At 37.8% G+C, this 25501-nt stretch overlaps 1 protein-coding gene across 3 annotated transcripts in view; it reads right to left on the bottom strand.

Annotated features, from left to right (window-relative positions):
• Nucleotides 1-25501, bottom strand: part of pdzrn3b (PDZ domain containing RING finger 3b) — a 107045-nt gene that overhangs the window by 68294 nt on the left and 13250 nt on the right. The window lies entirely within an intron of this gene.

The following is a 25501-nucleotide window of genomic DNA, read 5'->3' as shown; positions in this document are numbered from 1 at the left end:
AATTTTTCATTACACCCATTCAATTCAAGGGACCAGTTCAAAACGGGCTAAACAGGCATAATAATCAAGGACTCAAAAATAAATATAGTTTAGTTTATAGTTCATTATCAAAGCTATATATCTTTGAGATATAACTTTGATAATGGAGGATTGTGATTTACTTATCCAAAAGAAAAAATAAGATGACTACAGTGGTTCTCGTTCATATAGAAACAGAGATGCTAGACAGTCAAAGATAACAGGATGTTAGATAACAAGATAACAGGATGCTCACTACACTTCATAAGTTTGCAGTAAGCTATGCTAATAATGTACAGGATCTAGATAATGCAGCAGAGGAGTAGGCAACATCTGCACTTTTATGTATAATAAATACCTTTGACCTCGGATAATTTTTTTCAATATTTGTATGGAGCACGTAAAATTGATTATGATGGGTTACCACTTCCCATCCACATGAGACACCTGATGAATCTCCTGTGTCTGCTTTAATTAAGGTGGCGACTCACTGAAACAAAGCCAATGTGGAATAAATAATGTCGATGTACCATCACCGAAGCCAAAGACAATATCTGCTTCCTCTATTAAGGTTAAAAAAAGTTTGAAAATGCAGTGCAAGAGAATTAAGCTTGGAGAATACATAAATCAACACTGGGGGGGGAAAAAAAAAAACAGCAAAGTGCAATAAGTGCAATAAGTATTTCCCTAATAAGCTATGGAACATGAACACAAGAGGAAAAATAGATTGTCTGCTAATGAAATTAGAAAGGATGATCAGTGAGCACTGGTCATGGGTTACTTCCCCCATCCATTTTGGTAATGAGGCAGTCACAAGCTTAGACATGAGCAGTGATTCATGAGCTTACCTAAAACTAATCTCAATCTTGGAGTAATGCAGTCTGTATGGAAGTTCATCATACAAGTCACTGTGGGATTGGAGGAAATGGAACGAAATTAAAAGGAGTGTGGTCACAATATAATAATCCTGCAGGTACGTCCTTCGTGATGGCAACAATTTGTCTGCCGAATCAGTTTTAAAGAAGCACACTAAAGCGCTTCATTTCTGACCAACAGTGTCTTTCATGGGGCATTTTCAGTTCCAGGATGGTGGACAGACACAATACCCTAAGATTTACAGCCAATTCACAAGTCCCACCTTCTGCAGTAAGCCAGCAGCATGTGTTGGCAATTTGCAGGCAGTTGATGTTGATTAGTGTGGGCATGACATCTCTGGACCTCAGCTGTTGCTGTGTATAAGGGGACACATCCCCCCCAATTAGCTGTAGCATGTTACCAGATCAGGATTTACAAGACCTCCAGAAACACCTAGCACTAGGACTTCTTTTATTAAAAAAAAAAAAAAAAAAAAAAAAAAAGAGGAAACATTCCCTAAATGTGCAATTGTATTATCACATTACAGGTAAAAAATAAAAAGAATGAATAGCCCTTCCTAAGTTGCAGGACTGTTCTAACCCAAGAATTCTGAAATTATATTATATTCATTAGGCTTTAAAAATCAAAGCCAGGTTGTAATGCAGAGAAGACCCTTGAATTCAATTAACGTTGTTGTTGAAGTAAACAAATCAAGTTGTAACTACTTATGATGTTTGTGCGACTTAGTAGAGGTGAAAAAAGAGAGCTCGCTAGGGAATAAATGGTTTAATAGGAGTAAATAAGATATTAAGAGAATATTTTCCCCCTTTTTTCCTCTGGCTTGTTTGATTTATATAAAAAAAATTATATTAATATTTCAGTCACAAACCTTAAATGAAAAGATTCCAGTGCCTTATTTAATATATCTCACTACCACCCTAAATTTTAATATTTTGTTATACAGTATTGGCTCTGTCCCCCACCCCAACTATCAGTTAATTCACTGCATAACAAAGTCACAAATCACACGCAAACTAAGGCTTGGTTAAAAAAAACCCTGGTAAATGGATTGGGATTTGAGTTTATTGTATAATACATACTGCATGGGAGATGAGCAGTCATACTGAAGTGCGTGCCCAACTCCCATCGCGATAACCTCACATTTAGTCATTCGCAACTTGTGTGTTCCTCCCACTGGCCTTATTTTTTTTTCCTGCTGATTTTGGATGATAAAGTGCTTATAATGACTTAATGACTTAATATATTTTAAAATATATTGAATAATGATATATAATGATTTAACTGCATGTGACATTTAGACTGAAGCCTGACTTTTGACTAGAGCTACAACAACTAATCGATAAAATGGATAATAGTCGATTATGAAAATCGTGGTCAACGAATCTCATTATGGATTAGTTAGTCTTCGCACGGCACGGGGGAGACTTACTCATTACGTTACTTCTGTTCCGAAAACATGTAAAATAATAAACAAAAGTAAAATAATATGTCTAAAGAGAGTGAGGAACAGAAACCACAAGGTCCAGTGAAAGTGAGATTTTATTAGTAATTTACGACTGTAGTTTAATTCAGTGCTTTTTGTGCCTCCATAAAAATAATGCTATCTATCTCTCTCTTTCTCTCTCTCTATCTATATATAAATAATTTATCTTATTTAGTTAGTTTATATTTATATTATATATAAGTACTTATGCATTATTTTTTACGGATTCACAAAAAGCACCGAATTAAACTACAGTCCATAATTAATAATATATATTCTGGGGTGTGTGTGTGTGTGTGTGTGTATTGGGTTCTTTTCTGTTTTGGACAAACAGTTGTGTAAAGTTTTAGTCTGACTTTATATTTGTAACACTCAATTTGTGGATTTAATTTTAAATAAACAACAAAAAAAGGCGCTGAAGTTTGCCCCGCCCCATCCGATTAACCGGAAAAAAAATAATCGGCCAACCAATCGATTATGAAAATAATCATTAGTTGCAGCCCTACTTTTGACCAAATGAGTGCATTACGGAGCTCTCTGTTTTCTATTCAGCGGTTTGCGTAAGCTTGTGTACTAGTAGCTAAGATCATGCGAAGCTTCTTTAGTGCTGCACATCAAACGGCACCGCTGTCTCCCACTGGGGCCCCACTTAGCTCTGAAGTAGACCCAATCCCAGTTGGCCTACTCTTCTTTTTAAATAATTTCCTCTTCGGATAACAGTTTGAGAACACCATCCCAGTCCATTGGGATCAGACTAAACAAAGTTACATACCGTGAAATGTTCCAAAAATGGCACCCTGCTACCCCAGACTCCATTTCAACACACTTTATGCTTTCAAAGAAATTCATCAATTCAAAAGAAAGTAGAAGAAAACAATTTTCCTTTTCCTGCTGAAATATTTACCATTTTGGGATCTAGTTCCCAATCTCTCATTTTGCTGAGCAAGTCACTTGGGTTAAGTACCCCCTTCTCTCTGAACAAGCCCTGTTCTTTCTCTAGTTCTTAAATCTCCACTGATTGACAGATAGCATGAAGGTCAAACTCGAAGAACAGAGTCTCCATAGAAGAATGCGGAGAATGACCCTAACCAAAGCTTTGGACAGAGAGACTATCTGTGAATTCAGACAGGTCTGGCACACGGGTCTACATGTTTGACCCGTCACTGCAGATAACTGATTTGGTTGACCGTCTGGAGATGGAACTATGAAGCTCACTTCCAACAAAACTTGATTTCTGTTCATTTAACCCCATAGTTCATTATGGATTGTGTGCTTTAGCATTTGTGGTTTGTCCTAGTCGTTTATATAAGCAGGATTTAGCAAGAAATAAAACAGCAAACAATTCAAATTCAACACAGGCCCTACCAGCAGGCTGACCATGAGGTCTCGCATCATAGTGCATATTTCAACACTGCAATGTGATATTTATATCCGTAAGTTGCCTACTTTCCAACATGCCATGCAGCTTTTAACATCAAAAATTGACAGTAGGGTAGTCACCTCATTTCGTTCTTCAAATCAATTAGTTTTAATACAAAAACTATCAAATAATACACTATTATATCTCTGTTACTAAGCTGTTAACGTCACAATAACATTTCTGAAATGCAATGCCGTGTGTCACATGAGAAGCAATTCTTTTTATAGTATGTCCAGTGTAGAGATTCAAGTATCAAGATGGTAAAAAGCAGCTACAAACACAGCACCACCTATATCTCGTATGATTTTTTTTATTTTTTATAATAAAATAGCAACTTTATCCAAATAACTTCTATTACACTATGGCTATTTTTAATTTTGCTATTCAAGCAACATAGGTTTAACAAAAAGGCTTCTGGAAAATGCCTGGGTATGTGTCTGAATAAATTATAATGTTAGCAAAAACTGTTTTGGCTTAATAAAAATATTTAAACGGTAGTCTCTTCAGCCTTACAACCTTGAACTGAGGCTCTGCAAAATGGTGGCTTGCACTCTACCATAGAGCAGGTTGGCTGGAGTTAAGTTGGCACTGAGCAGGCATCTCTCCTGGCTGTAGGTGGTCCATTGTGCTGATGACTAACGTCGGTCATTGAGGTAACACCAGACCACACAACCTGCCGTATGCAGCCGAGCTTGGCGTTGAGCAGGCGGTTCAGAACTGAACCTGATATGCTTAGATTAGCTCAGCAGAAGGAGACCGGACACTAACAGGAAAACCCATAACCACTTGGGGGAAAAAATGCAAGTAAGTAAGAAAGTAACTGAATCTAGAGAATAAAATAAAATTCACGCTTTATATATAGGGACATCTGAATTGAAATGTTGGGCTTTGGCTGTAGGTCTACATTTTTTTAGTCAAATACTCCTTACTGTTGTATTCTGGCTAACATTAACTAGCTCTTATTTTGTCATGGGTTTTTAGGCTCTGACGGTGCATTTACAGTTGGTGATTAAACATCAGTAAGTCATTTGCAATTTGCCCGCCTATTACTCGCTTTCATGGGCAGCATGGTGGCGCATCGCATAGCTTTGACTTGCAGTTCCAGGATCTCCAGTTTGATCGTGAGTTCAGGTTTCCTCTATGTTCAGCTCCCAAAATCCTGTCAGCAGGTGGGGATTGGATATACAGTACTAAATTGTCTGAATGAGTGTGAATGTGTGCGCATGGTGCCCTGTGAGGGACCCAGTGCTTCCGGGATCGAGCCAGTGCGACTCTCACCATGATAAAGCAATTACTTGAAGATGAATGAATTTCTCCCTTTTTATAAGCTAAACATTGTTTTGGACATTAACATACCTTAAATACTTGCCACCTGTTTGTGTTTTGCTTCTTTGGGATTGATATGTCAAAAACAACGTACACAGCTCTGTCTCCCTTCCTAAACCAACAACTCGCCTACTTTCTATGGCCTCCTCACATTTACTGACATTTCCACACCATTAGAAGAGCAGCTAAGCACCATTTTAAAACAGTCCAACCCATTTATATTTAAAAGCTACTAATTTTAAACTCTTGAGGTCAAGTTACTCTAGTAGTATGGAATATATGTATACTTTGAACGAAATGAATCGGGCACCATCTGTACAACTGGAGACGCCAGTTCTTCACAACACCCTCACTTCACTTATACACCACTGGAGTGGGTGATGCAATAAAAAAAAAGCATATCACAACACATTGTTACACAATATGCATCATGATCTATAGGTTTGCTAAGAAACTTCAAGCAAAACAGTATTGTTGCATTTGAAAAGCACAATTTTTATGAGTTTAATCTACAAGTCTACAATACTGAAAAGTTCAGAATTTCTGTCAAATGTTTAACATTTGACAATTCTGAAGATTCACTACAAACATTTAAACACCAAATCAGCTCTCTCAATATACATGACATCACAGAAAAGTGTATTGTGACATAATTTCTCCTATTTTATATTATATTGTCATACTGACCACTACTATACCAAAACGCTTTCATGAAAGGCATCATGGGGTTATAGAGAAAAGTCTTCCATAATAAAATGAACAAAACTATCATCATATCTTTACATCAACAAAATGATCCCTAGTCAGAGGCATAGTCCTAATCAAGTTTTATATACACTGAACAAATCATTATCTACATTTTTAGACTTTAAGCAGCTTGTTAATTTGCACCGTCAGAGCCGGGGAATATTTTGTCTCATTAGTCACATGTCTATGCCTCAGAAAGACCCACTGATAAGCATATGAGCAATTGTGTGTGTCTATGTGCAATCTGTTACAACCATCTTTCATTAATAAACTCCCAAAAGATGCATGCTGTTGTAATTTCTTAGCTGCTTCATTGCATCCTTTGTGCCAAAGGCCTGCCATGGTGCCTCTAACTCACTCCCTTACTCCCTCCTTTTCCTCTTTTCTCTCTCATCCTCCCTTGTTCTCCCTCTGCCTTGAGTTGCTCTTGGTAATCAATTAGCTACAAGTCTGTAGAATGAATGGGACCAAGAGGGAGAAGTATATTTAAAAAGACTACAAAAAGCAACACTGAAGGGTGATGAAGTTAGGAAAGAACACTGTAACAAGCCAGCTATAAATGAGTGTGTGCTATGCAAGCACTTGTGCATGTGTGACGAGAACAGATTAGAAAAATGATGAGAGCGCTTATATAAGCAACGGTGTCTATGTAAAATGTATACAGTATATTATATTACTGTATGATGATTTGATTCATCACAATAAGAGTAAGAATAAAAATGACAAGGTGACCTGTGCAGGTCTGTTCATATACGTAGGTCTGTATAGCTTTGTCAGAGGATACCCAGTCACCCGTGAATGTTAAATGTAACCTTGCTTTCACAGGAACAGCAAGAGGAGGAGTTGAGGAGGAGCGTGTGGTTTTGGAGCCACACTTATGACAACTACACAAAATAAACTCAAACTCATATGGGCATTCGACTTATGTAGAGACCATACAGAATCTGTTGCAGCTAAACTGCTATGCCTACATCTTAGGCCTGCACAATTCTTGATGAAATAGGAATCACAAACATTGAAATAGAAATGAGATCTCTATTCGCAATAATGACTCTTTGACCAATATTGTGTTGAACAAAATAAAATAATTATATTATAGAATATTTATTATATAAATTTGATATATATAAAACTGTTACAGTAACGTAGCAGAGCATTGTAGTTACATTTTCCTAGTAGATGTTTGTGAAGAACGTCATGGTTGTCATGGTGAATTTCCTGAATTCCTAATGACATTACAGTGCAGTGTGTCATCCCAGCGTTTAAGGAAACCAGCAATATTAAAGACTGGTTAAATATAACATGGCATTGGTCATGATGTTTAAGTCCTTCTGCAGAGAGCAACTCGTAAGCTTAAGTGCTCTAAGCATAATTGGGAGAAGTAAGTGAAAATTTAATATCCAGTACATAATATTAAAAGCTTGTTTTAAAATGTATTCATTTTTCACCACACATGGGTGTTTGGGTCATTTAAAAGTTTGCTCACAGCTTTCCAGTGTTGTTTCTCCCCCTTTACTTCTGTAGACTCGCCACACGTCAGGTGCGTGCATGAAGTTATGCGGTCCGTGGCCACAGCAAACAAAGGCACGGTGGCTGCCCGAGTGCAATTACTACAGAATCGACATTATTCTGTAATCAAACTGCATTGAGAAACAAAACAAGATTACAACATTAACATGATTTTTTGGGGGAGCCCTAATACACCTGAAATGCTTTAGCTCATGAAATCTAATGGCCTATTTTTGGATTTTGAAGTGAAGACTACAATATGTATAAACATTTTAGATCAGAAATTGCAATTTCTCAATGATGCCATGAATCCATAATTTACATGCACTTCTGTTATAAAGAAAAATATAATGTACATGTGTGATCCAGTTCTATTCATCAGCCACAACACGTAATCGTAATTGTAAGTAATGCAAAAGTAATTGACTTTGAAGTGTCACCTGTTATTGGTAGTGGATCGTCAGTTGGAAACATAGTACACACTATAAGCTGAGTTATATTGGAACATACTTTTACATGAACTTACTGTATATAATGCCATTGTAATAATCAAGGGATCTGCAGTTAATTTGTAATTATTTCTTCAGACTTAATATTTAGTAAGGCTCCTTTTCCTTTAGACTTCAGGCTAAGATGACGTATATGCCAGAGCAGAATACATTCTTTCCTATGGGAGTCATAGCTCATTAATCTTAGAAACAGCATTCAGAGGTTGAGTGAGGGAGGGAGAGAGAAGGACCTGAGAGAGAAATGTCAAAAGCTAAAAACTCAAGTGAAACAGAAGGGGGGGAAGGCATCTTTTTAAAAAGAAGCTGTAATGAAGATGCTCAGCCCCTCGCTGGTTGGGCAGAAGTCTGGAGTCAGAAGTCTGGATCCCTGAAGGTCATAAATCATGTCATCTAAATCACAGAGTGCATGTCTCTGCTAGTTTGCAGTCTGACAGCTAGAGCCAGATTAGGTCCAACATGTGCCCTGAATGAAACCTCGGCACACTTGCTCCTTAACAAGCGGAGCTACTCCCCACGCCAGTCTGTGGCTTTCTATCTAATTTGTTCTCTGATGAATGAGCTTGTTAGACCACAAAGCAGAAAAGTTTCCAGTAATTGCAGTTGTACAGTTTGGATTTACTTGCCGTCACAGAGGTATTTCTGGGCTTTGGTGATCTAATTCTGTGAAAATATATGGGCATGTGGATTATATGTTCGACGGAAAAGGCTCTTGGGGATGTAAGAAATGGAGGTTGCCACAGAGTGACACAATTGAGTCCAAGTTTTGGATTTGAGGAACTGTTAGGAAAATATCACCTTCTAAGCTTGATCCAGATGTGAATTTGAGAGTCAATGAGAGGCATTTTGCTTCACCCCTGCATGAAGGATGACAGATTTCTGACTCGAGGACTGTAAATCTTTTTCTGGCTTCACTTAGCCCAAATAAAAACCTCAAATCAGGACCAAAGATTAGCGCCCAAATCCACAGCCCTCATCTTAGACAGTTTGACAGAGATAGGGAGTATTTTGCCTCATTAGCCACAAGTCTATGCCCCAGCATGTGTATCTTTTTACAATCTGTTACAAATGTCGGTTATAAGTAAACTCCCTAAAAATGCAAACTGTTGTAATTTTTTTTTTTTTTTGCTTTACCGTGAAATAGGGCCTCAAATCGATTAAGCCCAGTATGAAATTAAGCAAAAGCATAATACCAATATTTCCAAATAAATTACTATGTATACAAATGTTTCATTATTACTATAAATCATAAAGACAGCTCATCACTCACACGATTTCCACGTGGAAATGCCTCCTACTCCATTACATTACACGATGACCGGAGTGCTTTTAAATCCTGTGTGAAATTAAACTGCCATTTCACACTCGGGCTCAGTGTACTTCACATGATAGACTGGTGAACCTTGCTGACCCTTAGCTGCATTATGGTCTTCTGGAGAGATGAGTCATCACAATGCTTATAAGAGTTGTCTGACTGGCTCACATTGAGTAACCGGCCATTCATCCATCCATCCATCCACACACACACACAAAGAGTGACAGTTGGAACATGCAACATTCTTTTTCACACTCATAAGCGTGTCCACGATGAGGAGTTATGGCCAGGTGCTTGCACAAATGCTTAAGCTCTATTTAGATGGGAAATGTTCTTCAAACATAATGTTGCACAGGCATATCTGAAATAATTATGACTGATTCACAGGGGATAGGGGAGAGAAGAATATGTCCTTATGGCACATGTGCCACATACAGCATATACTATAATTAATACAACCTGATTGTTTAGACCTTTATTACAACTGCTTGCTGTATGGGTTGTGGCTGTACTTGAATATTAGTAGATTACATGCCCATAACATAAGGCTACACCTGTCCTAGGAACTCTCGGTCTTTTAGACATGGTGTTTTTTTTAAATCAGTGTTTCAACTCAGTCAACACTTGGTTTCAGTGGCAGACAACAGACAGTAGTGCTTCCTGGAGTCTCTGTATAGCTCTATACACAGGATATGATGGAATGTTTAGTAACATGTCAATTGATGGGACTAAAATGGTGGTGAAATAGCATATCCCACCTCCCCATGTAAAACAAATCCAGTCCAATAGGGCTTAAGATACAGTACACAGAGCTGTCGGTAAAAGTATGAGCCTCTAGCACTGACTTTCCAAAGTGTGCATTATAAGTGAACAAATATGAAGAACCCATATTATGGTAAAATATGCCATATTAAAATAGAAGCTTGATATCCATGCTCAGAAAACCATGTGACAAGGAAATCGTCTGCTGAATTGGCTGCAAAATTAAGCTATGTAAATAAACCAAACACCACCTATAGACCTACCACAACACTGATGTTATGGGCAAACTAAATCTGAAACAACAAGATCATATATGGCAATGTTATTCTTACATCAAGAAGCAGGGAATTCCATTTTCAAGCACTTCAGCAAAACATTTGTGTTTGATCAGCAAGATCACAGTCTAAAGAAGGTTTTTGTGTGTGCGGGTATAAAAAGACTATCTTAGAGAGGCAGAGTCTCTCAGAAGTAAAGATGGGATGGAATCTGGATGGAAGTAGATGTTGCTCTAAAACCTGTATATACCTTTCAGCATTGATGGTGCCTTTCCAGATGTGCAAGCTGCCCATTTCACTAATGCACCACCATACTATCACAGATGCAGGCTTTTGAACTGAGTGCTGATTAAAAAAACCTGATGTTCTCCCTATTTGGTCCTCTTTATTTTAGAAGACACGGCATCCATGGTTTCCAAAAAGAATTTCAAATTTCGATTCATCTGACCACAGAACAGTTTTCCAGTTTACCTCAGTCCATTTTAAATGAGCATTGGCCCAGAGAAGATGGCGGCGTTTCTGGATCCTGTTCACATATGGCTTCTTCTTTGCATGATAGAGCTTTATCCAGCATTAGTGGATGGCACGGCGAACTGTGTTCACAGAGAATGAGTTCTGGAGGTGTTTCTGAGACCATGCAGCGATTTCCATTACAGAATCAGGCCTATTTTTAATGCAGTGCAGCCTGAAGGCCGAAGATCATGGGCGTGCAATATTGATTTTCACCCTTGTCCCTTGTGCACAGAGATTTCTCCAGATTCTCTGAATATTTTGATGATATTATGTACTGTAGATGATGAGATGTTCATAGTCTTCACAATTTTACGTTGAGGAACATTCTTCTGAAATTGTTCCACAAATTGTAGATGCAGTTTTTCACCTATTGGTGAACCTCAGCCCATCGTTACTTCTGAAGGACTCTGGGTATAAAAAGAGTATCTTGGAGCGGCAATCAACCTCCAGCTGTTTCCTTTTAGTAACACTTACTTTTCCAGCCTTTGTTGCTCCGTCCCAACCTTTTGAGACGTGTTGCTGACCTCAAATTCAAAATTACCTTATTTTTTCTTAAAATGGTACATTTCCTCAATTGAAACATTTGATATGTTTTCTATGTTTTACTGTGAGTAGGGCTGCAACAACTAATTGATAAAAATCTATAATAACCGATAATTAAAATAATCTGGAACGGATTTCATCATGGATGAGTCGGGTCTGTGACGACACTGTGGATAACCCCAGTCAGTGACGTCACTTCACCGTGGTGAAAAACGCATTTCTAGGAGTAACGCACACCTGAGAGACAGCGAGGTCACAGAGTGAGCTTCTGAGGGAAAAGTGCACGATCCAGGTCGTACAAAACGGGAGAATGTTTTATATTAAGCGCTTCAAACAAACTGGTGAGTGCATTAACGCGGCTCGTCGTGTCGGACGGTTTAATGTGTTCCACACGCGTTTTCTTCAGCACAGGAATGACACTTTTACCTTTAGATCCTTATCTGTAAACAATAGACGTTCACACCAGCATTTCCGTTTAACATAAAGTCTCGTCCTGAGAGCGCGCGCGTCTCCGTTAAACTTCACTGAACGAGCGCGAGTCCGCACATACGCGCCAATCGAACACCGCGCAATAGAAAGGAAGCACAATAACTCTGACTAAAATATTCATTCTGATCAAATCTGTTGCTTGATGCTATATTTAGCGATATACATAGAAACTAAAGTAATTGTGTTTTTTTATGAGAGCGGTAACTGTAATTCCCTCAAATGAGTGAACGAGTGAACGCGTGTGTTACTGCAGAACATTCAACCTCTCACCAGTTAACACTTAGTTTGTGATTTTGCTTTTCTTCTTTAGCATTTTTAAGAGACCAATTTAAATTCTGCTTTAAAGCTTGTGGACAATCGGTTGTTTTACGTTTTCAATATAATGTTATCCATCCATCTTCTACTGCTTACTCCTTTTCACGGTCACGGGGAAACCTGGAGTCTATCCCAGGGAGCATCGGGCACAAGGCGGGGTACACCCTGGACAGGGTGCCAATCCATCGCAGAGCACAATATAATGTTAATATTTTTTAAAATCCTTTGCACAACGTATAGCATAACCCACATAGATGCATTTAATACCTTTTTCATTGCCTTCAATTTGCAAGAACTTTTTTTTTAAATACAGAAAAAATGTTGGCCTTTTATTCTAATTAATCGAAGAAATAATCGTCAGATTAATCTACTATCAAAATAATCTTTAGTTGCAGCCCTAATTGTGAATAACATACATAAGTTTATGAGATTTGCAAATAATTGCATTGTGTTTTTATTTACATTTCACAGTGTCCCAACTTTTTTGGAATTGGGGTTGTAAATGTTTGGAAAGAAACTGAGCTTCACCCAGTATTTCTCCCTTTCCCCTCCCCCCAACTTTTGCATATCTTCAGAATGTAGCCAAACACGTGGTTCTCATTTTCTGAGCTTAACACAAGTGATAATGCTTGAAAATATTATTTCATGTATGGCTTTCAACCACTCTGAGAACCAAACAGGAAACTGAAGTGAAATCAAATGAGGGCAGATTAAATGAGGGCACACATGTACTTCCACTTATCTACATCATACAGGCTCGTTGTACTGGCCTGCAACATGCACATGACCTTTTTGATCCCTTGGGGCTAAATAAAGACTATTTTTCACATGCCTCAAAGCATGTTCATCTACACACGTGCTTGCTAGACTGGGTTCTTAGTTAGGATATTTACAAATGTTCACACATTAGCAACTTTGAACCTTCAGAAGACCTCAAATTCCTCACATACTAAATCAAAACCAGCATGCTCCCACAAAATCAGAATGCATATACATCTACAAGCACCAATTTCTTTGAAAAACTGCAAACAGTTACACGTAAAAGTTTGAAATGAACAATTGTAATATGCTATTTTGTACATTATACCATAGTCTGTTTGAAATATTATATATATATACAAATTATATATATATATATATATATATATATATATATATATATATATATATATATATATATATATATATATATATATATATATATACACACACACACACACACACATTGCCACCCTATATACCACAAGTAGTTCTGGTCAGTTTAATCCCGGTTCTAAATTAATGCGCTGCCTATAAACAACTGTAACCATAGTAACATACAGTTAAACTCCCAGCTTCATTAGTAGGGACACAGCACAGATGCAGGAAATTCTCACATGTATTCTCTCTTGCTCTCTCTCTAATAACCGTTTATTATAATTCATTCAAATATATAATCTTCTCACACTACTTTATCTCTTTAAACACACATGTTTGAACTGCAAACATCAAAGACAGTTTTAACTCGTCAATGCTGGCGAGTGACCATGGTATAAGTGGGATAATGTATGGCTAGGTGTGCGTTACAGGATTTTAATGAACTCTACATCTGGTGGTTCTTAGCCACCAAGTCATGCATTAGAATTGTGTATCGCCCACACCTACTCATGGTATAGCATTTCAAGAACTTTATTTAAATATAATGAAAATGCACTTGCTTGAATAAATTAAAGTTGGAGCACTTACCTTACCACATGCTAAATTACTGCACTCATTATTTCACAATTATAATCCGTCAGTAGAGGGTATTGGGGTAGTTACAGGATCCTGAATTGAATTCATTACTAGTGTTCTTAAATATATTAAGCGTTTATGGACAATGTAAACACACTCCACTTTTAAACCATGCAGGCTTGTACTCACGCATACAACCATTTAAGAAATTGGTAGTGTGCTGTATATTCTTCAACCTGCCTAATGTGAGGCTAAATACACACAGTTAAGCTGCACATCATAATCATCAGGATTCTCCAAGTACATGAAACCAATGGTGTGGTGATGTTGCAAGAGGATGACTGCAAGAAACTACCAAAAAAAAAAACCCCAAAAAAACTCTTTACGCAAGAGCAGCTCTGTCTGGGAACTGTTTAGGCAACTAGCATGTCTTAACACAGAAAAGAGCAGCTGTTACCCTGATATAGCAGTGAAGTGGAGGGGACAGCTAAGTTCAGCATTTCTATGCTTATGCCCTCTCTAGCTCTCTTCTCACACAAACCAAACCAGAGAAGACCCATCGTTTCTTTCAAATTTCTCGACAAATCATTCAACATGAAAACAGATTGATATTAGCACAACAAAGTATTATGCAAGATTATGTCACTGGACAAATCACAAGAAACTACGGTCCAGCACATGTCCCATTGTGCTCAGTTCATTTCATAAAAAGGGATTTCATTACTATTCAAGACATGTGCTCTACTCACAGCTTAGATACATTTTATGATAAGCTAAACGTCATTTAGGCATCTGTTAAGTGAAATTCTTTCACTCACACATTACGTTCACTTCTCCCAAGATAACTTGCCTAGACAGAATGAGGTTAGATGAAGACACATCACAGAAAAGCAACAATGATCCCTTACATAAATCTAAATGATGCATCGAATGTTACCCATTGCAAATCAAAGAGAGGAGGATAGCTGTTCAGAGAGAGCCGAGTTTCCTCTAGTCCACAAAGGAACGCTTGTCAGGCTGCCAGTACAGTCCGAAACTTGATGCCTGGCTGCAGATGTGCTGTGGTTTATTTAACATCACCTACCTTGTCTGACAGAACTTGCACTAAAGCCACCCCTGCTGTACCCGACCCCTTCCACACACACCCCACTGAGATAAATGACCATCTCCTCTGGCCTGATCCGTTTCATCTCCAGCCTTGTATTTCCGCCACCTCTCCGCAGATTAAGTCGACCATCTATGAATGAGTCGAGCTCCACAATGGGCAGTTGTCTTCTGTTCCAGTGTGAAGCCAGACAGGTATGCTCTCAGGGCATGAAGAACACATGAACATCTCCTCCTTAAGTGCTGCTACAATACTAAGCTGGCATTCTCTTGTTATTCTGTATGCTAGTGGTTACATCTGGAATCCCTCACAACTGATGCCAAGTCAAAGAACAAACAGTCAAACAGAGCAGTTATCATTTTAACACTCTGTAATGAATTAACTATAAAAAGAACAAACAGAAAGGTGAAAATCTGAGGCGCATGTGATTTAAACATTCATAGGAGATACAGATGAACAAGTTCAGCTTATGACGTCTACAATTGCACATAACATACCATTGTACAGAATATAATCCAAGTAAGCAATGCATGTAACATGTTTTAATTTCAACTCAATTCCATTTGATTTCTATAGCACTTAAAGCAGCTTTACAGAAATCAGGATGTAGATATAGATCCTTAATGAGCAAGCTAGAGGTGACAGGAAAAAAAACAACTTAACAGTAATAGACTCAAAAGGGAACTCTTCTAAGTGACACCAAAGAAAGCTATAAATCTTTACAAAAATTATTCACAGGTTACCTGGAATTATATTTTAAAATAGAACCCATTTTTATTATTCTTTTCAGACAATAAATGAGGTTTAATCTAAAACCATAAATGTTTTTTCCTTCTGTCTGGGAAACGTTCAAGGTTCTGTGTAGAATTCAATTCTGTTCATTTCAGAAATAGGTTTCAAGTCGAATCCCTTTAGAATAACCACCCAAAAGGGCTCATGGGGACTCTTTCCTTAAAATGCAACCACTGAACCTGAACAGCTAACTGCAGGGAAAAACATCTTTATTTGTTTGACCCCATGCCACTGACTCTGGATTGGATCAAGATCTCAGTGGGTGCTCGCTGGAAGGCCTGGGAGTTACTTTCATTGACTCATGCAGCCTTAAATGCCAGTTTCTTCTACCAGTTTGTGCTTTAGAGTCACTGGTTTTGGAGGCAGAATAAATTGAGAGCCCGGGTTTTTTGTTGTTGTTGTTGTTTAATGTTTCTGTAATGCCTCCTACTGCACTTCTGTTCTATTGATGGCCAATTCCAAAGGATGGCCTAAATCCTGATCCAGACCAAAAATGCATCCAGGCTCACTCACCTTATAGCCTACATCAGGCTACCACATTCTCCTGTTTAAGCAGGAAGTCCAGAATCAAACAGAGATGATGAATGTGAAAGGCACTACATCTCTCTCTGGGGGTCAGGGGCAGGACACGAAGGAGTCAGCGGCAAACAGAGTTAGCTTAGGAACATTGTTTTCTATTTTCACACATCTGCATGAGAACGGCACACAGCAGCTGCTGGTTCCACTTTGTTTGGACAATGAAGGACTGCTTATTTAAAAGACTGCTGAAGGAAACACTACAGAATGGGGGTGAAGGCATTTGTAAAGCAGACATTTGGTATTAAGAGGTGTCAGAGGCAGAAGTCCAAAAAGGCTCTAATGATCAAACTCAAATTTTGTTTTCAGTGGTCACATAATGAATAAACAAAGTCTTCCCCACTCCCCACACACTGGATTAAAACAATACGCCCCATTAGATAAAGTACTTAATAATCTGAAGGCTGTTGTTATCAATGATGTACTCCAAATATGTGTACTGTATCCATAAATGTGAATATAAAACAAATAAGCCATGTACTGAGATCATTATAAATTGATCCACAGATTCTCTGATTCAAGTATGTGCTTTCATCAGAGCAGGTCTGTGATTGCAGACACAGAGCTTTACATAGTACAGTTGATAGCAGGAAGAAAAATAAATGCTTAGACTCGTATGTCAGTGATTTACGAGAGGAAATGTTACTGCAAGGGCTGCCGCTCGCATGCAGAGTGACTTTATTGTTAGATCGTGAAAGAACCATTGAAATACAGCACAAACGTTACTCAAATTACAGCATGGTCATTTCAATCTGAGCATTTACAAGGGCAGCAGTAACTCTGGCTTGACTTGGAGAAGGGAAAAATAGTAACAATGGGCTTCAAGTTTTAAAATAGGAATGTTATCTTCATGCCTCAGGATAAAATGACAAGAGATGTCATTTACATCCCTGTTCATACCATATTTGGAAATCATGAATAACTGTAACAGGCATTTTAATAGATATAATACATGCAAGGCTGTGCTGTTAGAACATGAGAACCATTGACTGGAACTGTAAAAGATGTCAAATCAAATAAATAAATAAATAAATAAATAAATAAATGATGTGTGTATATGGAAGAAGGGCTGACTGGTCAGCAGCAGTTCTCAGGACATGACCTCAGTAACAAAGTGAGCTGAAAAATTCATCATGGACCCCCTACACACCGAGTGAACTCTATTTCAGAAACTCCTCTCAAGCAAAAACTATCAGAATCAGGACCACAAAACATCCAAGCATTTTCTACAACTACAGTCACTCTACCCAACAAGCCATCTACAACTATCAACAGAAACTGGCCTTCCCCTTTTCCCATATAGCGTTGTATGCTGACTTATGTTAATTGGTATTAGGGCTGCAACTAACAATTATTTTCATAATAGATTAATCAGGTGTCGAAACCCAAACTTGTATTATACACACACACGATCAATAAGTATTTGTGCTTTTTTTTTTTTTTTTTTTACGGATACACAAAAAAGCACTGATAATTGATAAAGAAAATCTCCATTTCACTGCACTTTATGGTTTCTCTTACTTGCTGCTTTTAGGCATATTGTTTTCCTCATGTTTTCGTTGATCATAGTGCTTTAATTAGACATTACAGATCTTACTTGCACTACACTGTTTATCACCGCATCTACATTGTGAGTGAGGAGCAACACGGCCTTGTTACTAATAGATCGCTACCATTATAACAAGCGACAGAATTTACACTGCACGCGCGCAAATACAGCGTATAATGACAAACCTGAATTAAACTAAATCTCTTAAGCAACTTGTACCACTTTCCCCAACCCCTAGAACAGTGGAGCATTTTGGATATAAATGCGTAAAAAGGTGAACTGAAGAAATTCATTTTCGTTGACTGCGGGTATTCTGCTAAAGCTAACGGCATCACATTACATACGTTTGACGTCGTGTACCAGACTGTGAAACGGCTTATACTTCGGGTTAGTAAAAAAAAAAAGGCTAGTGTTCCAACTGAGACGATACTACCCTTATTAAATTCATATGCTAGACAGCAGACCACATAGTTCATAGTGTAAGTGTACAGTACGTCATTTGGGACAAAACTTCAGTATTTTACTCTCCGAAGCGTGTTTTTGGAAGAGACGTAACGTAATGAGTAAACGTACCCCGTGCCGCGCGCAGACCAACTAATCCATAATGAAATTCGTTGACAACGATTTTCATAATCGATTATTACCGATTTATTGATAAGTTGTTGCAGCTCTAGTTATATTCGTATCGTTCCCACGATGAATGTTTATCTTGTTCTCATTTGTGGTAGTTCTGTTCACTTCCAAATAGAAAATAAGAGAAAAGAAAAAGTGCCTTTCACTGGTGTTTAGTTCACAGAATTATCAAAAAGCGGTCACGAGTGCATGCAGCTATTTTGTATAGATAATATTTTTTCCCCAACAATTTTAGAGAAAGCATAAATGCATCGTGTTTCAAGTTTTAGGAATCCAAACAAATCTAAAACAGAAGTGCCACGCTTTTCAGGTACAAGTTCCTCATCTTTTAGCTGATGCCTGTTCTGTGTCAGAGTATTGTGGGGAGCTCAGCCGTGTGTTATTCCCCTGCATGCTCATTTTCGGTTGGGTTACAGCGCACTGTTAGTAGCTCCTTGCTCCGACCTTAATGACGTAAATCGCCTGGCACAAAGTGGCTTTTGCAACATTGGTGATCTAGACGATATAGGAATATATATAGCAATAAATTTTTCTATATTGTCCTATGATATTTATCAGCATATCGCACAGCTGTACATGGAAGGTGGGGTGGAAAGGGTGGGGGGTTGAACGTTTCTGACTGAGAGAGCAGCTGGCCAGGCAACCTGAGACTAGTTACATTTATGTTTAGGCAAACCTGGTTGATTGATTGGCAAGATAATTAGCTTTAATTGCATATGCCTATTATAACTGCCTAGACCCTCCGGGGCTGTAAATTAGCACTGTGATGCCCGTAAATACAGCAAAGCTAAGGACGCTTTTTTTTTGCTATTCCAAGCACATTTAGGCTAGGTTTAGGCCTGACTGACGGCTACATGCTAGCAGTTTCGGGAGGGCTGGATAGGGTTGACGATATTTCATGAAACAAGCATGTCCCTAATCACTCAGTGTTAATATACTGATCACGCGTCGTAACAGTGTCAGTGTAGCTTCTTGCTGCCTTGTTCTCGTTCACATTTTTCTTGGAAGACCTTCCCTTTTCCCAGCTACAGCTACATTCTACCAAATAACACAAAGCTGTCCTATCAGTCTCAGCATGTCACCTCTTCCTCATAATCAGGAACAGACGCTGAGTATGGCCCCTTTATTTCCACTAAATCTAATATCTTTAGTTAGGTGAGCCAGGCAGGACTAGATTGCCCCTCTCAGCTGGGACTCTATAGAGGACTCTTGCAAGGCATACTAGTTCCATCTAGATTAAACTGCCTGCATGCCTTACCTTGCCTTGGTAGGACACATTCTGCTGGTGCCAAATCCAATAAAGATATTCACAAAGGCCCACTTCTTGCCATGAGACACCAACAGATAACATGATCTTTCCCTCGTGATTTATCCCTCATCTCTGGACAGAAGTGAACACAGAGGACCTTGTGACACATGTCCAGCTCAAAACATCATGTGCTCTAACAATGTATTAGGGGCATTGCAAAGAGAATGAAAAAGTTTAAGGGTTTCAACCTCACGCTGGTTTGACCTGACTTACTGACCCTGTGGAAACTAAAAATGGACCCCCGGATCTAAATGTGTCAATTATGCCAATGCTGATCAGAAATGTTTGTAAGAACAGATTAGGGTTGGCTGGAACAAGTAAAAAGAGGTGGACTGAAGTTTCTTAACAAAACCCTTTAACCTCACTGACCTGCAGCTGAAGAGTTACACAAGTTCCAACACACCTTTATGCTTTTCGCAGAAAGGACAGAACTTCAAAAACATTTCATGAGGCCTCTTACTAAATGGTTAACTTGGGTTATTTCTAACCATACAAGCTATTCAAAATATGAACTGAAAAAACAAACAAACATTAGAGCATGCATTCAACTTGGGTGCCTGACGCCTGATTTAAAGCTCCCATAGGGCTGGAACAACTCAAAGCCTGGGCATATTCAGAATGACTGGCACCCAAAAGAAAATAGGCAAACATGATTATATAAAATAAATACCATACTGGAAAAACTACCTTCATCCAAGTCTTTCCTCTAACAAAAGTTATTCCCATAACAGTAACCTGTCACTAGACACTAGAGGTTCAAGTCTCCAGAACCTCTCGTATTGTTTTTAACCATTTATACAAATATTTTTAATTAAATAAGTAATTAAAAACAATTAAGTGTCACAAAAAGTTTCCAAAGTCTGAAATGTTCCAGGAAGAAAACTAGGGTTTCAGCACTGCTTTGTCACCAAGTGATCCAAAGGCTCCTGTCCCAATTTATGCTGTCCCAAATTGAACTACGTACCTGACTGCCTCTGCCAGGACAGTAAGAGTCGTTTAGATTTTTTACCCCAACAAAAAGAGGACAAACCCAAATCAGCACAAATGGTTACAGGAACCAAAAAAATCAATGCCTATCTCACTGGATTTGAACTTTACTGAAAACATGCGCTCTTAATTGAAGAAGGCATATACATGCAGAAATGTATGAGCATAAAGGATCTGGCTCATTAACTCTTAAACATTTGAATATTAAAATTAAGCATAAAGCATATTAAAATTAAGCTAAATATTTTCTTTGGGGGGGGGCACACTAGGCATAAGATTAGATGTTATAGATCTATAGTATTTAAGTTTAAACTTAAATACTAGATGTTGCATGTTTTATTTTTATTTATTTTATATATAAATATATATAAATATATATATATATATATATATATATATATATATATATATATACACATATATATACATATATATATATATATATATATATATATATCATGAATGTTGTCACTAATTCTGGAGTTGACTACAATAGAGACCACTGAAGAATGTCTTCCTCTCTGCTCTTTCACCGCAACAACACAAACCACTACCTCACGTTAATCCAGGAGCCAAAAAGAATTCCAACACCCTCTCATCAAAAGAAGGCTCATTGACATGCTAGCAACAGGTCCCTTCCGCTAAGCACTCACTTCCCATTTCTAATACAGTCTATTCCGTAAAAGGCTATCCTGAAGCCATTTAGCACCCACTTAGCCTGAAAAAACTCGAGTAGGTGCGGGGTGCTAAGTGCCACTCCATGGGTAATCGCACGTGTCACCGACCCCAAAGTGAGATAAGCAACTAAAGGTCCTACAAGCAAGCTTTGCTACAAAGGTCAGAATTTTTAGCAGAATTTACTTTGTCAAAACTAGGGCTGCAACTAACGATTATTTTCATAATCAAATAGTTGGCCGATTATTTTCTCTCTCTCTCTCTCTCTCTCTCTCTCTCGATTAATCGGATGGGGGCGGGGCAGACTTTCCGTGCCATTTTTTTGTTTATTTAAAATAAAATCCACAAATTGACTGGTACAAATATAAACCTCAGACTAAAACTTGACAACAGTTTGTACAAAACAGAAAAGAACCCATGACACACACACACACCCCCCAGAATATATTATTAATTTAGGACTGTAGTTTAATTCTGTGCTTTTTGTGTATCCATAAAAAATAATGCATGAATACTTTTATATATATATATATATATATATATATATATATATATATATATATATATATATATATATATATATATGTATATATATATAAGAAGCTGCTTAGTGATAAGCAGACTTGCCCTTATAAAAAAAATTAAATAAATAAAAATGTCTTGGGTCGGAGTTGCACAAAATAGAAATATAAAACTGTGACGACCTGCAGTAAATGCAAACAAACTAGGGGAGCCATGATGTGCCATGGTAAAATATATTGTGTGTATACATTATATATTTTATAAAAAGAAAAAAGGTTCAAAAAAGAAAAACAATAAAGAAACAATGCATGCAGCTCTAGTACATACTGTTCCTCTTTAAAGTTTTAAAATAAAATGACTCATCTAGTCTATTCGACACTAGGATGCAGTTTATTGCTTTCCATCTAATCATTATGACACAGTTAAGCTAGAACTTTTCAGATGTATTTATTTTTATTTCAGTCCAAATCAATGCAAAATTCCAAAACTATAATGAATGGTTTCAACAACTCTGTCTTACTATGCAGGAATAATAGTTACCTCTTTTATCATAAGGTCAGACACATTGGTCTTTTGACATGCGAATGCTTAGATTTGGTATAGCTCCAATGAAACTCCGCAAGCAAATAAGTCTAAACACAGAAGATTTTCAGCTTTGAGAGCAGGCAAAAGCAACCACAGCACCATTTTTATGAGAAAATGTCTGAACCAAACAAGGTCCCATTCATCCAACAAATCATTTGAGTCTGCTTCACTTTAGCACCACAACACCACTATGAATGTTTGATTCTAGAGTTTTCTTGGAGATAGTCTTGATTTCTCACAGATACATGTTAGCAATTATGAGCTTGTTTTGGTTTGGTACGAAGCAAGGCAGCTGTGCTTCATTTGGGCTTAGTTCAGGTGATCCCTGCGGCAAGTTGTTTAGCGATGACGCATGGATGGTATTTCTCATGATCTGCTTTTGTTCATGAAAAAGAACTTTAGGAGTACTTTTTCTGTCAAGAATATACACAACAAAAATATACCAAATGTAGTCATGAAGGAAACCATACACCATTATATTTCCATGTTCTAACTACTTGTAAATACCCAGGTAAAGTTAATAACTCTTAGAAATTTTTTTATTGATTAGTGAGGGGAAAAATATGAATAGTCTACAGCTATGTTTTAGACAATTAAAGGCATTTGTAAGGTTAGTATATGTTGTTATAGGGAAATGTAGCACACCTGCAGTGATGCTCCATCAACCACCGGCATAAAGCCAATTTCATCAGTGTGACCATCAGTGGACTATCAAAGTGGGACGGCATTCAAATTGAATGCAGGCAAGAAATGCAGTGTCCCAGAACAACAAGGCATTGCTCTAAAGGTAATTCACAGCGTACTTCTAAAACTAGACTGTTATGACTGGATTCAGACTCTTGAGATCGCAAAAGACAGCCAGGTAACTTGTCACCCTGTCATAGCTGTAGACTGGAGAAAATAATGACTGAAACAAGTACTGAAAATACTGTAAGGTAGAGAACACACCCCAAGCTTCAACTATTTTATACTCTTAACTTGAGTATGCAAGCCATCAAAATCCTGACACAATGTACAGCATACCCCAAAAAAGACTGAGCTGAATTAATGAGCCTCATGGCCCTGTTGGAGGTATTGACAACAAAAGAGGTGAAGGCACTGATTTTCAAAAAGATAATAATGAAGGGAGAAGATCAAAATGTTACCATTGACTCTTGGTTTAACTACATACAATCAAAAAAGAGGTATTTAGTTCCCTCTCGTTTATATTTCCAGTGAGATGCATTACTCAGAGCATAGTAACATGAGATGGTGTACAGTACTGCACAGAGGGCTATATGACCACAAGCCATATAATTCACTAATTCAGTGCGCAGACACACCTCAGCTAACAAAAGCTTATAACTGTGCCTTTTCCAAAAAAAAAAAGAGTTATTACAGATGATTAAAACTGTGGATCAGGGGATTACTTACAGCAATTTTACACCATCACATTATAACGCTATGCTCGACTCCTATTTCAGCGGCAGACTAGTGACATTGTTAAATGAGAAACATATGACCATCGTCCATTATTAATCACACTTGAGATGCGATTATCTAAACACTGCAGACCCCATTCCAACAATCACAAAGCTCGTGAAGCAGTAAGAGTATAAACATGCATCAACTGATGCTATGCAGCATGATGTATAGTAATCTATATTTAATTCGTCTGTGAGGCCTCTCAAAACCAGCATTAATACATATTACAGGATATAGCTGATGATTCCACTGAATCTGCTCATGAGGGAAAATGATTTGATATGAATGATATGAATTCCATATTTGGTGGATACTGAATCTGCTATGATACAATTCGATTTAGTAACCTCAGACTGATACATGACCAACTTCGCTTAGAATCTGGGGTAAACTTACCATTCATTCATGAATTATGAGGATAAAGGACTACTTTAAGTGACAGAGTTCTGGGAAAGTCACCTAGCTAGCCTATTTTCTCATCAGTTTAAAAATAGTTATTTACCCCCCACACCAGCTATCTGTTTATAATAACATATAATAATAATAATAATGATAATAATAATAATAATAATAATAATAATAATAATAATAATAATAATAATAATAACAATAAAAACCTATGGTTGTCGCCTCGATTCATTTTTGAAAGCTATTAAAAACTTGAATCTGAATGAAATAGTTCTCTTTTAGTTATCTAAACGTAATTCCATTAACCATCCTTTATTTATCCTTTATAGAAGCCTTTGTCACATATACAGTACAGAACAGCGAAATTCAGAGGGTCAGAGTGCAGGGTCAGCCATGATACAGCACCCCTGAAGCAGAAAGCATTAAGAGCCTTGCTCAAGGTCCCAACAGTGGTAGCTTGGCAATGCTGGGGCTTGAACCTGCCCCACTAATGAAAGCTGCAGTGGAATATTCCCAGACGTACCAACATGGCTAACAAACAAAAAAGATCCTAACAGACAGAGGAAAAAAAGACAAACGACCCAAATTTACCATAAATCCATAGCACGTCAGTGGATGGGGTTAACTCCATGCTAACACAATAAGTGCTATTATACATATACTGGTTGATATTGAAGTGCTATTTAACTGCAATCTGCTCAAAAGTCTGGATTTGATTGGATTTAACCCACTTAAAAACGACTGCCTCTAAATCCACATAAAGCATACTTTATGCAAAATTAACCAGTATACGTCCGATAAAGCACAATCAAATTTCTCCCACCGAGATCCAGCCAGATGTACCAGGTAAACTAAATGATCACATGATCAACAATTCGCAAAAATCAATATTATGTAGGTTCTAGCAGATGTGATTTTGGAGGTAATGCTAGCTAGCTAATGCGTTTGGCTCCCCCCCATTAGATGTGCACCAAATAACAGTGAGAAGTCAATGAAGGGGGTGGGTGGGTGGGTGGGTGGGGTGTCCTGCGTGAGCGCTACTTAATGAATGAATGGCGCCTCTGTTATTTTACTAGTCAAACATTT

This window comes from Ictalurus punctatus, chromosome 11, assembly GCF_001660625.3.
Source record: "Ictalurus punctatus breed USDA103 chromosome 11, Coco_2.0, whole genome shotgun sequence".
Lineage (NCBI taxonomy): Eukaryota > Metazoa > Chordata > Actinopteri > Siluriformes > Ictaluridae > Ictalurus > Ictalurus punctatus.
Note: the sequence above shows the minus strand (reverse complement) of the source record. Positions and strands in the feature narration are given on the sequence as shown.